The sequence below is a fragment of the Octodon degus genome, unplaced genomic scaffold, assembly GCF_000260255.1.
Source record: "Octodon degus isolate 3935 unplaced genomic scaffold, OctDeg1.0 scaffold00004, whole genome shotgun sequence".
In the NCBI taxonomy this organism is placed as follows: domain Eukaryota; kingdom Metazoa; phylum Chordata; class Mammalia; order Rodentia; family Octodontidae; genus Octodon; species Octodon degus.
The window spans coordinates 17,979,830-17,990,906 of NW_004524580.1; positions in this window are offsets into that span (position 1 = coordinate 17,979,830).

The following is an 11,077-nucleotide window of genomic DNA, read 5'->3' on the forward strand; positions in this document are numbered from 1 at the left end:
TAAAAAGAAATTTAAAAAATTTAAAAAAATAAACAATTCTGTTGTAATCTTTTGCAACTAAACAACATAAAAAAGTCAAAATCTGTCACTGGATGTGTATTACTTTATTTTTGAAACTGATGGTATTATTCAAATGAAACTTTAGCAAATAGTATCATAATTTGTTAAAAGAATAAAATGCTTCAATAGTTTATTTGTGCAATCAAAATACTTAAAAATTGGCAAAATCACTAATCATACATGATAGCTGAATATATAAAAACCTATTTCAGTATTTGTTTAAAAATGTTAATTTGTTTCATCAACTCTTATTTCCTGGGCTAAACCAACACAGGGCAAAAATAAATTATAATAATAGTCATAAAAGAAATAGCCCAATTTTTTTTCTTCCATCTTTATAGGTGACACAGTCCTCATATCCCACTCAAGCAATTCCAAATATCACTAGGAGGCAGTCTCCGTTATAACTACAAACTACCACATCAGGTACACTATTTTTTTCTTCCTTGGCTCATCATGGCAACCCCACCAAAAGTGGCAATTATGTCACCCCACTCAGGAAGCCACTGGTGTCAATGCTACCAGTGTCATCTGGTTACTCAAGGTAGCTTTGTTAGATGTGAATAATGGATTGTTGTATCAGCCTACTGTTGCCAAAACCACGATATTAGTCAGCTTTCATCCCTGTCAACCAATACCAGAGCAAAACCACCCCAAAGAGGAACAATTTATTTTACCTCATGGTTTCAGAGGTTTTTGTCTGTGGTCAGCTGGTTCCACTGATGAAGGCCTGAGGTAAGGCAGGAAGTATCACAGCAGAAGGGCGTGGTCTAGTGAAGCTGCTCACCTAAGGGCAGCTGGGAAGCAGAGAAAGGGAGAAAAAGCATGAACAGAAAGGACCAAGGACAAGATATCCTTGCCAAGGTCATGACCCTGTGACCCATGCCCTTCAACAAGGTTCTACCTCCTAAGTTTTCATTGCACCCCAATAATACCTTTAAACTATGAATCTACCCAAAGATCACTCTACTTATGAAGTTAGAGCCTTAGGTTCTAGTCATTTCCCAAAGTTCCACCTCTGAACACGTGTACTCAGTGGGAGCAATGTAGGTGCAAAGCACACCAGACATCTGCGCTGATAATGAGGTTGATCCACACTCTTTATGCAGAGTTTGGGGGGACAAAATTCCCTCTTCTCCTTGGTTTTCATCTTTCACAGTGTTCCAGATTCCATGGGACTGAGCTTGAAGAATATTGGCAGTGACCACTGTAATCTGATGGATCTTTAGATTTTTTTCTGCCCTGGGGACAAATTCTTTTCCTGTAGTCTTCTCACCTCTCAAAGAAATAATCCCCTACAATTCCAGTTTTACAAGTTCTTCAGATAAAGTCAGAAAGTAAATATCTGTAAAATATATTTTGAAATATGTAGCAAATCTGTAGGAGGAGAATTAGGGAGGAGATATTTAATGATGCCTTAAATCCAACACAGAAAGTCTATGCCATTAGACTCCAAAATTATAATTATCTCTATCTACTCATCAAAGCCCTTATTGGCATTTTCTTATACTTAATACTATTAATGTCTTGGTGACTTTTTCATTTCTATTGACTAGAGCATTGATTTATTCAATAACATCCTGATTACTCATCATCCTGTATCTGGCAGAATATGTATCTGTAAGAATTGTTGACGTTATGAAGCATTCCTTGTAACCCAATCTTGCCATGGAATCTTTTAGTTCAATAGTAGATAACAGACATTTGAAGAGTCATTGTAAAAAATGTTAAAAATGTTAATATTCTTGCTTGAAAATCGCAGAGGTACACAAAGTAGAAGGAAAGCCTTGGGGCAAGTAGGTGTGTTGGCGACAGTCGCTCAAATGCCATCTCGGCTCCATACTTTTTGGTTTTCATTGCTGTTATCTCTATCTTTTGTTCCTGTTAATTTTCTTCTCACTTGATGCTGCTGACATGTGTCTCTGTGGTAGAAAACATGGCTGCCAACGGCTCTTGAGATTTACATATGACCACTTTAGTTATCTGAACTCCTTCAGTTCTATTTTTAAATGACAAGGTTTTGTTGACTTAGCTTGTGAGCCCTCACAACTATTCTGCACTGAATCCTACCTCTCCCCAAAATGAGTTGAAGTCCTAACCTCAAATACCTGTGAATGCGAACTTGCTTGGATATAGGGCCTTTGGATGTTATCGACTTTAAATGAAGTCATTAGAGTGAGCTCTAATCCAGTAAGTCTAAAGTCCCTAGGGAAAGGAGAATATAAACACATAGAGAGAGGTGCTCAGGGAGAGCATCTTGTGAACGAAAGGCAGAGCAGGATGATGTACTTACAAGTCAAAGAATGTCAAAGATTATCAACTAACCACTAGAAACTGGAAGAGAGACCCTGAACAAATTCTCCCTCATGTTCCTGAGGAGGAAACAACTCTATTGATGCCTTATCTCAAAATTCCAGCTTCCAGAACTGTGAGACAATACATTTTTTATGTGTAAACCATCCAATTTGTGATATTTTGTTCCAGTGACTCTAGCAAATCAATAAAAGCCATTTAGTGGTGGTTTGTGGTTGCGATTACATAGTACTACGGGGACTGTGTGCCTGGAGGAAGTTTATGCTCAGAAATGGGCACTGGATGTTGTCTTAATCTTATAAGTTTCACTGTAGATTTCTCAGTGCAATTTGTTATAATTTGAAGCTCAACCTGGATTAGTAGACTTGAAAGTTCTGGCTATGAAGATTTTTTGTTGAATAAATCAATCTTACAGAGTTGAACGAATGACGAGAAATAGCCTAACAAGTGATTGTAGATACTATCATGAAATTCACATCTATACTTCAGTACACAAATTACTGTAATTGTGGTCAAAGTAACAAATCTGCTTTCTTTTAGGGAAGGTTGATGTCTATGGCAGTATGGGATTTATATGAGTGACCTAGTAGTGTTTAAGAGTCTTCCGAAAAAAAAAAAAAAAGATGACGGCAAGTGAAATTTTGTGCTCCTGTCTGAAATTTGCAACTTCTCTGATTATTGGATGACTTAACTTCTTTTGTATTCATTTCTGATAGCCCTTACTTGAGATATATTCCTGTAACTATGTCTACCTTCTAACTTTTCTCAAGGTATTCTGCACTACTAGTGCCAGTATTCACATGAATGAGTGATTTTCAGTGGATTGGATAAAGGTTGGATTTTTCGGTTATGTTTTCTAACTTAGGAACAGAGTACTCGAAAGTCTATATCAGGCAAGGTCTAGCAGCAAAGTCTACCACTCTCAGAACAAATTCTGTTCACCGCCTAGTTTCAGATATGTTTTTTAAACACTGCCGCATCTGCCATTTAATTATTGTCTGTGGCTCTTTTCGTGTCATCTCGGTAGAGCTGAGCCATTGCAACAGATTATGGGATCCACAAAGCCTGAAATTTCTGCTACCTGTACTTTTACAGAAAGGATTGAGCAACTTCAGATATAGACAGCTGTGGGGAAAGGTTTTGTTTTTAATTTTTTAATTATTATTGTCAGAAACAGACGTTAATCTAGAGGAATACAAAATCCCCATATTACTAATAAGGTGCACTCCACATTTTTGAGAAGGATTGGGTGATTTTGAAATGCTTCATTGAACTCTTTTTCTTATAGTTGTTTGTCCTTAATTGTTATTCAGATTTTCAGATTTCCTTTTTTCTATTTTAAGCAGTTACAGAGCTAAAAGAATGGAAGGATTGTGTAAAAGCGTCACAGATTTTTGACCTATAGTTTCTTGAACCCAGGAAGATATTTGCGTTTGATCAGTCTCTATTTCTTTAGAGGAAATCACTTCAGGCTCAGACTAGCAAACCTAGTACATTCTGTTTTCTGTTTTTTGTTAGCTATATAGAACACTGGGTATCAATTTGGCACATTTGTATGTGTGCGTGACACATTGTGATCATTTCTACCATCAACATCCCTCTCTTTCTTTTCTTCCCCCTATCTCCTTGCACTTCCCCAGTAGACTTTTTTCTACTTTTGTATCACATCATCTTTCCTGGCCCTCAGTCGACAAAAGAGAAAACACACAACGCTTGTTTTTCTGCATCTGGCTAGTTCACTTAATGTGATAATCTCTAGTTCCATCTATTTCCTTCCAAATGACATTTCATTCTTCTTTGGGCCTAAGTTAGTATTCCATTGTGTGTGTGTGTGTGATGTGGTATGTATCATGTTTTCATTATCCATTCATTCATCAGTTAATGGATATCTAGGCTGTTTCTGTAACTTGGCTATTGTTAACTGTATCACAGTAAATGGGTATACAAGTGTTTAATATATCGACTTTCTGAGGGCCAAGGAGATGGCTCAGTAGAATAAGCACTTCCCTGGCAAGCGCAAAGGTCTGAGTTCAATCCCCAGTTAAAAAAAAAAAAAAAAGAGAGAAAAGAAAAGAAAAGAAAAAGAAAAAAAATATCGACTTTCTTTTTGGTCTATACTCAGGATAAGTCTAGCATGTTCTTGCTGCTTAACTGACTAACTGACAACCTGAAAGAACAGAAATAGCAAGGAAAGATATTGTTACTTAGGAATGAATTTTTAAAAATACTGTAATAAAATGACAAGAGAATTAGTTAATCTCACTGAGCTTCAGTGATCATCTCTATAAAGCAGAGATAATAAAAGTACCTAAGGCTATGAAGATTAAATGAGATGGTTTATTTAAGGTGTTTCTTTAGCTTCATATTCTAACTTCCCTGATGCATTTTGGGAAGGTCATTAATTAATTAAGTAGATATTTGATTGCGTAGTGTATAACTTTGAATTCTCCAGAGAAATCAAATAGGAATATATATATATAATATATATAATAATATATATAATAAATATATATATATATATTATTTATTTATTTATTTTTTGGAGGCTGAAAAGTCTCAAGATCTATAGTTAAAAAACTAGAGAACAGAGGTAAGGTCTAGTTCAGACCCAAGCCTAGATACATGAGAATGAGAACTAATGATCTAATTTTTGGTTTAAGTCCAAAGGCTGAGAACACAGAGAATTAAATGGTAAGTTCCAGGGTGAATCAGAGTTTGAAGGCAGAAGACTAATGGTCCAGCTCAAGAAACCAGATATTTCCCTATTCTACCTTGTGGTTTTATTCACACCCTCAACAGATTCAATGAGGCCACACACACTGGTGAAGGCAATCTTTTTTACTCAATCTGGAAATTTAAATGTTAGTATGAGCTGGATGTGGTAGTACACATCTGTAATCCCAGTACTCAGGAGGCTGAGGTGGGAGGACTATCATGAATTTGAGGCCAGGCTGGGCTACATAGTGAGATCCTGTCTCAAAACATGCCCTCCAAAACTCAATATGATCCTGACAAATTCCCAAAAGGCATATTCTGAATAGTGTTTAATCAAATACACGGGTATTCTGTGACCCAGTCAAGTTGACACAAAATTAACCATTCAAGTCTACCCCTTAGGAATCTCTTTAAACCATTATTAATCACCAAATAAAAATAACGTCCAGGTAGCATGTCTCTCTTCCATAAAAACTATCCTGCATCAATCAGAAATATACTTACTCCTTGTCCAGAAGAGGAAGAGGTACAGTTCTTAAGTGATGTTTACTCTTTTTGTTTTCTCCAGTCCTTTCAATCCCTCTTCCCCTTTCTATTTATAAAACCTTTGTTTCTATGTTGAATGATGTTTACTCTTGCCCTTGATGTCCCTTAATTTAAATAGTATGGTGCAAAAATAACAATAATTAAATACTGTGATACAAAGTTAGTGCATCTTATGCTGCATCATAAGTGAATAAGAGGGGGAACACAGATATTTACTTTGTATCTAAATAAATATAGAAACATATGCTTATATATATTTATACAGACACTTATGCAAACATGCATAACCAAGTAAAGAGGAAATAGTCATGACAGCTATAGTCTTTGCTTCTATAACATTGTCATAGCTGGTATTTATGACTGCTTAATTCTACTAACTATTGTATATTTGATTCAACTGAAGCAAACATTTCAGTTGGATATGGTTCTTTCCTTGATGGAGTGATGCAAACCTTTATTCCTTAAAGGATTGGGCCATTGGTAGTCTTGTCCATGTTGGATTGTGTGTTCTCCATTGTCCTGAATCACAGAGTATGACTCAAAGGCATGGGTGACCAAAGAGGCTGGGCAGCAATTTTACCTTCTAGTTCACTGGAATCATTGCTGTCTCTCCAGATGGAAATAGTGCTCTATCAGGAGCTAAGACCTATAGGGCCAAAGAGAATGATAGTGTGGGAACAAGAAGCAAAGTTTGGCTAAGATGTCTCTAGGTACTGTGGAGTAGAGACATTCCTATTTAAGAATGGGCACTTAGGCACTCGGATTTTGTCTGTGGAACTGACAGCACTATAAATTGGATGCTGATTCATAACTGGATGCATTCTGGAGAATGTTACACCAGCCCTGTGTGGTATTGCCACCTAGTTGGCACTGTAACTGAGAATTCAAAAGGCCATTTCAGTGTTTTATTAAACCATCTGCTTCAAGATGATGAGGAATATATTGTGCAGACCTGTCTGTAAATTGAGTCTTCTTTTCTTGTCAACAGGTGTAGAAAACCCCCTTTGAGCCTATAAATGGAGAGAGAGAGAGAGAGAGAGAGAGAGAGAGAGAGAGAGAGAGAGAGAGAGAAGGTAGTATAGCAGGAGTTGGAAACCACGGTCATTGAGCCATGTCTTCATGTAACTTACTTGTTCCTTTGGCGCTTGTTCAGGCTCAATCTCATCTATATTATATTATTAAAAATTCCATTATATAAAAATCATACATTAAAATTTCATTCATCACTACGCATGCCAGCTTTATGGCATATTAGATTAGATAACACTGTTTATGATGGTCAGTTCAGTTCACATGGTAAGTTGGTGGCCCACTGAAAAGTTAGACTCTTTAAAGCTTAGCCCAAGTCAAGAGCTGTTTCTCTGGAGAGGATTCATTATCTGCAGAATAAAGACTGATCTTTGCTCTGAGATCCAAAGGGCTTGTACTGCAGTTCACATGTAGAGGCTTGTACAAGGCTTCAATCAACCTTCTGTCTCTGTTACGTTTCTGTCATTGCTGGGACAAAATACCCAACACCCAAAATTAAGGAAAGAAAGGTTATTTAGCTCACAGATAGTGGAGGTTTCAGCCCATACTTGGCTGGCTCTAAGGCAGAGAAGCACATGGAAGGGGGCAGCCTTTCATGTTGGCAGAAACCAACAAAGAGCAAAGGGAGGAGCTACGGCTGCAGCTGCTAGCAAGCCTCTTTCTTCTCCTTACACTGTAACATAGATTTCCCACACCAAGGCTGGTGTAGCACTCACACCCATAATCTCAGCATTGGATGATGAATTAACTAATCACAAATTCTAGAAACTGCCCCAATGACTGCATGAGGCTTTGGGGGAAACCTTCACACTTTTCTTGTTCTGGGGCCCACTCAAAACTAACAGCCTTTTGAATCATTGGTAAATGGGCTGGAAAATACACTCAAAGAAGAAATAGCCTCCCCCATCCCCAAACCCTAATAAGCCCACTAGATGTTGTAACTCTGTCTTGCTTATAGGAGGGGCCAGATGTCACTTATCTTTTGTCTTATTAAGGTTGTCTTTCTATGTTCCACATTACTGAAATATTGCAAATTTCATTGAGGCCTTAAATTGTTGTTGGATTTATTTCCCACTTTGATATGCAAATATCTTACCAATATATCTAGAGTAGGTGTCTAGATTAGGTACAAGTGTTTTGCAATATGTGTAGAGTAGATGTGACTTCTTGTTCACTAGGCCTGATAAGCATAATGTCATTAATGTGATGGACCAATATGATATCTGGTGAAAGTGAAAAGCAATCAAGATTCCTTCGAGCTCACTTATGACATAATGCGAAAGAGTTGATAGACCTCTGAGTTAGGACGGTGAAGGTGTATTGCTGATGTTGCCAGCTGAAGACAGACCCAGATGTATTGTACAGTGTTCTACCTACGTATATATGTACTTTACCTATCTCTATTATGAAAATTGCATTATTTGTTAGTGGAGGTTAAGAAGCCCCAAGACCTGCAGTGAAAATTCTGGGGACCCAAGAGATCAAATAATATAAATTTCAGTCTGTGCCTCAGTCTGAAGGCAAGAGAGGATGATGTCCCATCTTGAAGAGAGTCAATCAGAGGGAGTGAACTCTGCCTCACTCCTTTTGTTATATTCAAGATGTTAATGGACAGGTTGAGGTCAGCTCATGTTGGGGAAGGGAATCAATATTATAAAGTCCACTGATTTAAAGGTTAATTTCATCAGAAAGACCCTCACAGACCTGAGTAACATTTAACCAAAGAGCGAGGCATTCCATGACCCAGTCTACTTGACACATAACATTAATCATCCCTCTTATCATGTGACAGACACATGAGCAAAGAGTAAAGAGATGATGAACGCAGCTGTTGTATGTGTACTCTAGTGGAAATGATGAAGATAGAGTCTCCTAAGTGGAATAAAGAAAAGTAAAGCAAAGTGAAAGGATAGACTGAGACAGGCCAGGGCAGATGGCCTGTATTAGGTAGGGTGGCTAGGGAAGTCTTCCATCAAAGGTGATAGATAAGCAAATGCTATAATAAGTTAAAGTATCAAACCATTAAGTATCTGAGGGAAAAATATTCTAGGGACAGCAATCATGACGGCCCTGGGAAGGTAATGCTTTCTTCTGAGCTCAGTGGTCAGAGAAGTGAAATAGAAGTAGTGGTCAAAAAGTTTTAGAGGTTTTTGCCAGTCATGTTCAACTCATAGTATTTGGGCATGGAATAGGTAGAGAGCTGAGTTTAATCAGGCCCTTGATCAGATAGGTAGAGGCAGGACAAGAGGGTTGTGTTTATATGTACACAAGTAATAGATGTAAGGAAGGAAATAAGTGATGTGGGTAGGGAGACAGTGAAGAAGTAGTTGATTGTTAATTGATGGCAGATCCCAAAAAGGACTGAACTTATGGAGTAAGGGTTTCCAGGAGCAACTTTTTTTGAGGGTGGGGGGTATTTTGTTTCAGACAGGGTGTTACTCTGTAGTTCAGGCTTGCCTTGAAGTCACAGTGATCCTCCTGCCTCAGCCTTCTGAATTCTGGGATGACAGGCATGTACCACATTGAGATTTTAAAGTAAGTACATTCACCTGGTAAACACTTGTCAAATAGCATAGTTGTAATGACAAGGCTAGGATGGTGTGGGAGTAACAGCCCAGAAAAACCGAGGAAATTGTTGTTGGAAATAAAGAGCCAAGAAACCAGAGAGTCAGACTGATACGTACAGGTCTGCTGAAGTTGTTAAGGGTGATAGCAAGGGAGGCAACATGGGGTGAATCACTGAGCTTCATGCTAAATAGTCCATGCAGCCTTCACTCTTCCCTGAATGTGCCATGCTTTTGTTCTTTCTGAGGTTTGCACATCATATTTCTGCTTGGATTACTCTTCCATTTCTTCTAGTTTAGTGCCACTTTCTTGGCAGGACCTGTGCTGACAGTTCCCATTTACATTTGTTTTCTTCTGTGGTCCTCATGGTACTTTGTAAATATTTGTAGCATGACACCTACTAAACTGTAGGGCAAGGTTTTGTTTGTAAAGTGCCTTTGCATGTAGACTGTGATATCCCTCAATGCATGGAGTATACATAGCCTACCTATCTTTGCATTCACTTGGTAAACTCTTGTCAAATGCTTGATTTTGTATTAGAATATGAACAAATTAAGGGCATGATTGTATTCTCAGTACAATGTGCAGCTGTAGTATAGTACCAGTGAATACTAAGTTCCATTGTTATTTTCTTCCCACTTATATAGATGTTATAATGAGGCTATGAGATCACTCCCCACCACTCCCCTAAACCTGGACAGCCTAGTTGGACACTTCTCCTGACTTTAGTACTAAAACTCACTACCTAGAGACAGAGAGAGATAAAAGAATAACAAAGAGTTCTAAAAATCCTGAAATCCCAAACAAGGTCACATGCCTGCTCGACCTGCTGGCAGGCTTACAGTGAATTCTTCACCTGGAGCTCACCAAAGGGTCCTACATCTGCACTGCATCTTTTATAGACAGTTATAACAGAGTGAATTATGGGAAAGGACACAGGCTGTAGACTGTTGTCATATCTCAGCATTCTATCAATCATACTGTCAGTCATGTTTGGAAAGAGCCAATGGGAGGCATCCTAGACCTGGCACAACAGTTTAAATTCTTAAACCCAATTCTCTGATGTGCTGGTGCCATTTTCCTTTCTGGCAGTGGGAGCTGGTTCACTCTGAGAGTGCTTTTGGCCTTTAAACTAAATTAAACTTTTTCTTTACTGTCATGTGCCACATCCAATTCTTTGTTCCCCATTTATAGAGCATAATAACCTGGAAACTTCTTCTGGGACCCCATTTACCCATGGTAACACCTTCCCTCCCCCTTCCTCCCTCTTGCCTTCTCATCTCTTTCTCTTTCTTTTCTTTTCTTTCTTTCATGGAACGGTAATCAGGGTCTTCACACTGAGTTATGTCCCTAGCCCTTTTTAATTATTAACTTTGAGACAGGGTCTCACTAAGTCGCTAAATTGCCCAGGCTGGGCTCTTACTTATGCTTTTTCTGCCTCAGCTCCCAGAGTCTGTAATTATAGATGTGTATTACTATTCCCAGTTCTATTACCATTTTTTTTAAAGAAATAAAAAGCCAAGGTTCATTAATAGCAATTATTCTCAAGTTTGTATACTAGTCTAATACTTGGTTTCATGGACAACTTTGGTAACATTTGATTACAATAAGACTTGAATCATATGTGAGCTTTCTATCTATAAATGTTTAAACCACACCAGCTGACTAATATAGGCCAAATGGAAAGTTAAAGCAGAGGGAACAGTTAAACGTTAGGAGGGAGCTGGAGATTTAGACTTGAAGGTCGGTCACCTTGCATTGGAAATATGCTTGGAATTTGTTGCAGTTGACGAAGTGGGAGAGCCGGGAGGTGTGCAAATTGAGGAATGACAGCTGTTTTGTGGAATGA